The 6,034-nt window shown below is 39.5% G+C and overlaps 1 protein-coding gene across 1 annotated transcript in view; it reads left to right on the forward strand.

The window, feature by feature from the left end:
- LOC101851695 (titin) overlaps positions 1 to 6,034 on the forward strand; it is a gene marked incomplete at both ends in the record, with an annotated part of 144,092 nt that overhangs the window by 72,827 nt on the left and 65,231 nt on the right.

Below are 6,034 nucleotides of genomic sequence, written 5' to 3' on the forward strand. Positions count from 1 at the left end.
GGGGGGATAGAGGGAGGGGTGGGTGGGTTCCGTGTAGTCAAATGACAAATCGAGCATATAGAACGAAAGATATTCGCAGCATTTCAGACTCCTGGGAGAAAGCAGTAGGCCCTACGTCTTTTTGTAATTCATTGTCTCATTTAACTGACATGAAAGGGGAAATTTGGACATTTGCTACTTGGCTTAGGAAAAAGAGTTTGGTTCACTTAAGGTTTTCGATGTGGCAATGGCGTTCCGATCTTAAGACCCCCATTCATGCACAGTTATCATCACTTTCATCACTGTCATCTCTGTCATCATAAGCAAAGAGTCCACTCAGACTGCAGTTGTGTCCCCTTAGATCTGTAGAACTCTCTTCGTTGTGAGAGTCACTCGGTACGTTCTGAATGGTCGACAACTCTCACTTTTGAAATCATGATCTCGGAGAAGAGTTATCAATTAAGATTCCACGAAAAGAAAGTAACGTTGATGTAATTTGTAAAGCAAGAAAAAGAATCAACTGGAGACCTGTACCGAGTGAGATTCACATACAACATCCTTCATTCGATCCTGATCTCTCCGTCCTTTCCTCAGACAAAAACATACCTGCCTTTCCACATTAGACAAGTTTAGAGAAACATCCACTTTTTATTTCCTTTTAGATCTCCTTTTCCTTTTCGGTGAAATACACCTTGGCAATAAATCTGTTTAAACAGGGACGACGAAATATATTTCCAATTTATTTCTAAAATGAGACAAAGGTATTCGATGCTAAATACTTAGCAGTTCAAAGAATTTAGAAGTATGCACTCCCTTTGTGAAATTACGTAATCAATAGTATGAAAACTTCAAGACTTTTCTTGTCCCTGGAACAGATTGTTTGCCAAAGAAGTATGTATATAGACATCAGTGTCCCATTTATTCCTTACCTGATCTATCCTCTATACCTCCATGTTTCCCTTTGTCCTTGAGAATTTTCTAGCTGCACATTCTCCATGGCTCTGTGGAATGTGAGATTTTGTTCTGTCCAAGTCTGGGTAGTCCGTGTGCTTGGTGTGCTCGCGGTTGTGGTCAGATCCTGGGAGCTGTTGGACGAGGACTAGTAAGTGATGACCTTGACCTGACGGACATTTTGTTGTGACTGTGTTCTCGTGAACGAGGGGTGAAAGACGATATCTTAGTTTTAGTAAGTGTTTTAGGGCACTTGCAACACAATAAGGTCATATAAGTGCCGAGGATTAGAGGTGCTACAAAAGAGTAACAAACTTAAAACAGAAGGAGGGGGATAAAGACGATAGAATATTTGATAGGAAAGAAGAAGCAAACCACACCAGAGCACCCGCCAATCACCCACAAAAAATGTCTGATGTACTGTACATTAATTACTGACAGATGGGCTTGGTAGACAAATGTAGCAAGTTCTGTCCAGGAACTGGCGACTTTGGTACACTTAGGTCAAAACTCAGCTGATACATTATATCGAGAACGAGGAAGAAGAAGAAGAATCTGATACATTATGCGAGTCTGAAAATTAATTCCGAATCTAAATAAATTCCTCATGACCTCCTGGATCATTCTATTTTCTGAAACTGTTCTTTAAACGCCCGAGCTAGCACTCCTACCCAGCATAGCCTAGTTTATGGCAAGACTAAATGCTTTCATAATGAACGGCATAGACACGTGATTTTGATTGTGTACTGTTTAGATTGAAAAATTATGAGTAAATATAAGATCTAAAAGCGATATCAATAAATATCACTAAAAGTTAGGGTTTTTTTAAAATAACAGTAGCCAGTTGCAATCTTCTCCACGAGCAATTTTGACATTGTGCATCAAAATAAAAGCAGCTGGTCTACACCCAGTACAGCGGATGATAAACTTTTCATACATATTTCCCAGAGAACTAAGGATGTAGAGTTAACCTGTTGTAGTTCTAGCTTTGTTTCATGCGTTCTGGTTAGGAGACGGAACTTTTTCTGGACTTTTTCTCTTTTGGCGTATTCAAGGTAGCTCAGAAAGTTAAATAAGTTCAAAACCGTTAATCACTGAATAAATGTTGAATTTAAAAATGTATATGGTGATGTAGCAAATGTTGCTGCTCAAAACGTCTGCCCTTGGTGCATGCATGCTTTGGGGTCACGCACGGTGTGAGTTTCTATTTGGTTGTGCATGGAGCCCAGAGTGAGCAGTGAGTAGCACATCTCATCATGTCGTGAGTAGCTGTCTTTGCCACGAGATGACTTCACATTGATGAATTGATAACTGTTTGGTTTTCATACATTCTAATTTATTTATCATAATCGTCTGCACTAACGTTTTGCATAATATATTGTTTTTGTTTGGGTTTTTTTCTTGGAATTGTGTTTTTTATGTTTATGTATTAATTTGTTTAAACAAAGATAATGAAATTAATTCTAAGTTCTACTTACATTTTTTCGTTACTTACAAAGTTTCAAATAGGTCATTTTAGGGTAAATACTGCTAAAACTGTTTGTTCAAATGTGCATGAGATGTTGTAACTTCACTGGTATTTACCACCACACCCAAGACCAATGTCACAGCTCTGTGTTGGGGTGACGTGTGTGCACATGACTCTGTTCTTGTGGCTTTTGTTTGGCCTTGGTTCTGATTGTTTGGGTTTTTTCTTGGTTTTTTTTCATTTATGGTTGGGTTTTTTATTTCATTGGTGCATTTTATTCACATATCATGAGCGTCTGTGGTGTAGGTCCAGGCGCCTCGCCATCACACGCAGAAGTCGTGAGTTTGACTCCCGTGTGGAGACAATTAAAATTTTCCAAATCGAGTGTCAGCGTTTGTCTATGGAGACTGTGTATCCCTCTCAGCCAGGGGTTGGCCCTGACAGGCAGGGTCGATGCAGCCCACCTCCTAAATGATCTAAACTGTTTTGATTGGGGGGAGGGGGGGTGGCGTTATAACACCTACTATTGATTTGTATATAAATCCTTTAATATTATACAAACTATTTATAAAATCAATTTTAACTTTGGGAAACTCCGAGTGGAACTTAGTGAATCAAGTCCCTGGCATCACTGAATGATGTGCCCTGTTTGCTATCCCCCCACCCCCCACCCCCCTCACACCGGCAGAGTACGCCGGGCTGCCCTGGTTTAAGGAAGCCTCCCTGGAGCCCTGCATCCACGTGTACATGACTCAGAGCCTCAGCAGATTTGAGTATTTCTATAGAGTGTACGCCGACAACCCTCTCAGCTCTGTGTGGGACACCATCGATCTTAGCTCCATCGAGGGCAGATTTTAAGAGACATCCTGCAGATCATGAGCGCATGCATTCATTCATTCATTCATTCATTCATTCGTTCATTCATTGTTGTAGGAATGTTTCTGAACCCTCAAGAACTACGGATTGAAGATTAAATTTTGGCTTCCAGCAAAAACCTATGGTATGCTTATTTTGTCAATTCCTTTCTCTGAAAGTTCAATACAAAATAACGCCTGCTATCCTTTCGAGCCTCAAAACTGTCCGGATTTATCGTCTTACTGGAAAGATCCTAAATTTAACTTGTATATTGTCTTTCATTCAAGTGAGAAAGAAAACTAACAGGTTTTTTTGTGTTTTTAAAAAATTAATCCAACACTTACTGAAAGCTTATTTTCGTTTGCGAGCCTCAGCAAGTGGGGTATTAACGTCTAACATTTTTGTAATAATACTTGTGTCAGAGGCACTGTCCACGATGTGTAACTCTGTAACCTTTTGCTCACTGTTGTGTGTGTGTGTGTGTTGTTGTGTCACTGACGTCATCATTATCACTGGCTGTACAGCTTTCGTCCCTCACCGCTGCTATGTATGTATGTATGTACCACGGACATATCTCACAAATATCACGCTTGTGTTGTGTTTTTTGACTGATTTGAAGTGGAACGCTTTAATGGAAGTATGCTATGTGTTTGCCCCCAAGGGTGTCATGTATTTACTTGTCTTTTTAAATTGTTCCTGGAATTTGACGACGTCTGGACTTTCAGTGATGACCAGTTAGTTCCTGTTTCACAAAATGCGTACACCCACTAAATTATAATTATATAATTGTAAATGTATTTCAATATGGTAATAGCAGCTTCATAAACAAACAATGTTAAGCGTCCCGATGACTGTACCCAGTAATGTGCCTTATTTCGATCAAATGTTGGAGGAAAGTTTTTCAGGCCCATAAAAAACGTCCAAAACGTACTCCTTGTCCCTCAAGTGTATGATTGTATTTCAAAATAAATTCCATCCTTTTCTTTTACTGTCAAGTTCCTCTTTTTTTACAGCCTTTTCGTGTTGCTTTATAAAGCCACCTACTGAGACTACAAAATTTCAAGTGGAGTACGTTAAATTGTATTTTCTGAGAAAAATATCATTATAACTATGTTTTTGTTCAATGTCCGTAAACAACACCGTACATAGTCTCAGGCACGTGAATCAGTTCCGGTCATTCTAACAGTCCAGTGACTTGTCCTGTCAAAAACCAGAAATAACAGCTTATAATACGTGTATGAATATCATGTTTGTGATGCTTTTTGACAATGTCACTTGATGTCGTACTCGCACGGCTGATGCACCTATGGCCACATGGCTAGAGCGTACTGACATACATCGTTGGTCAATGACCGGTGGAAATATGAATAGCACAGAAATAGATGCACACACTTAATGCCCTGTCTAAAGATTATACTCCCTGTGTCTGGTTTTACATAGCTTCTTACACCTGGCGAGCGATAGTGCCTGGTTTATGCTAAAGCGAAGTAGACAAAATGTTGGGGTCACACAGTTCGTAGAGTTCCCAAAAAAGTGTCAAAAGTTTGTTTGGCGTAGAAGGGTGTCAATATCTCTCCGTGAAAGGCTGCTGTTTGAGCATAATTTGTTTTAGCCACATATAAATCCGGCACTGACATTGGCCATTGTCAATTCCTCCATGTTCCTAAACACAAGTAAAAATGTTATTAGGTGAAATGAAAAAACACTTGTTTTGTACATTGATATAAATAATTTAACCCGTCGTAATGCAATCCTAACATGTATGGTCTCTACAGTTATAGATTTCCTCTGTCTATACCTTTTTCGAGTGCGCGAACTTGAAAGTGTATATCCATATAATATTACTTCAAACGTATCCTCCCTTTCTAGATTACCAGTATAAGGTCATGTCCTATCTGTGCTGTTCAGGCGTATTTACACACACTGTTTTCCAGTCTTTCATCCATCCCGAGTGTTGTAAAAGAATCGTTGATTGTGAGACGTAGCAGGAAGACATTCTGAGCCTTACAGAGATCTTCTTGTCCAGTAGATGGAGTAGACACATTCCCGGCAATAAACCTTTTGTCAACCGAACTCTTGTGTTCCTGTGTTTGCCTTCCGTGGTAGAGTTTGTGGTAGAGAATTATCACGTCATGTGAATCTCTATATAATATTATATTTGTGAAATTTCACACTTTCGCAGCCTAAAACGTCCGAACCACTTAACTTTCGAATTTGAGAAAATTAATGGTGGTTCAGAATCATTTAAAGGGTGCACAGTTTCATTGACGAGCCTGAAGTCACTGCGGTTTAATTTTCAGTTTTTCATTAGTTTCGTTTAGATCTAATCTTGGGAAAGTCCTTCTTCTAAGACTCCTCATTGTAAACAAGAGAGGCTTCCGTTCACTAGCCGTGCGTAGATTCCACACCTTTGACATAATGGAGTGTACAACCACGGAAAGGGAATTAAGAATCAATCTATACATCTATTATATATTTGGCAAATTGGAAACACACGTGTCACTTTTCTCTCAAGATTTATTGCTCCATTCCAGCAGAGTGTAAAAAGAGTAGGCCAATATGACTTTCAATTGATGTTAATGTACCGATCATTCCTTTCATCGAAAGTGGGCCCAGCTAGTAGAGAATATTTGTCAAGCAAAAGTAGAAGCAAGAGAGATAAAGGGTGAGACCTAACAGAAGATGGGAACAGGACAATCATAGAAACCTGTCTTAGAACCAGAACAACTCAGGCCGGCAGAATGGCAAGATACAGAGTGTGTGAATGCAGGAAAGTCCGAG

Source organism: Aplysia californica, unplaced genomic scaffold (genome assembly GCF_000002075.1).
Source record: "Aplysia californica isolate F4 #8 unplaced genomic scaffold, AplCal3.0 scaffold01202, whole genome shotgun sequence".
Taxonomy (NCBI): domain Eukaryota; kingdom Metazoa; phylum Mollusca; class Gastropoda; order Aplysiida; family Aplysiidae; genus Aplysia; species Aplysia californica.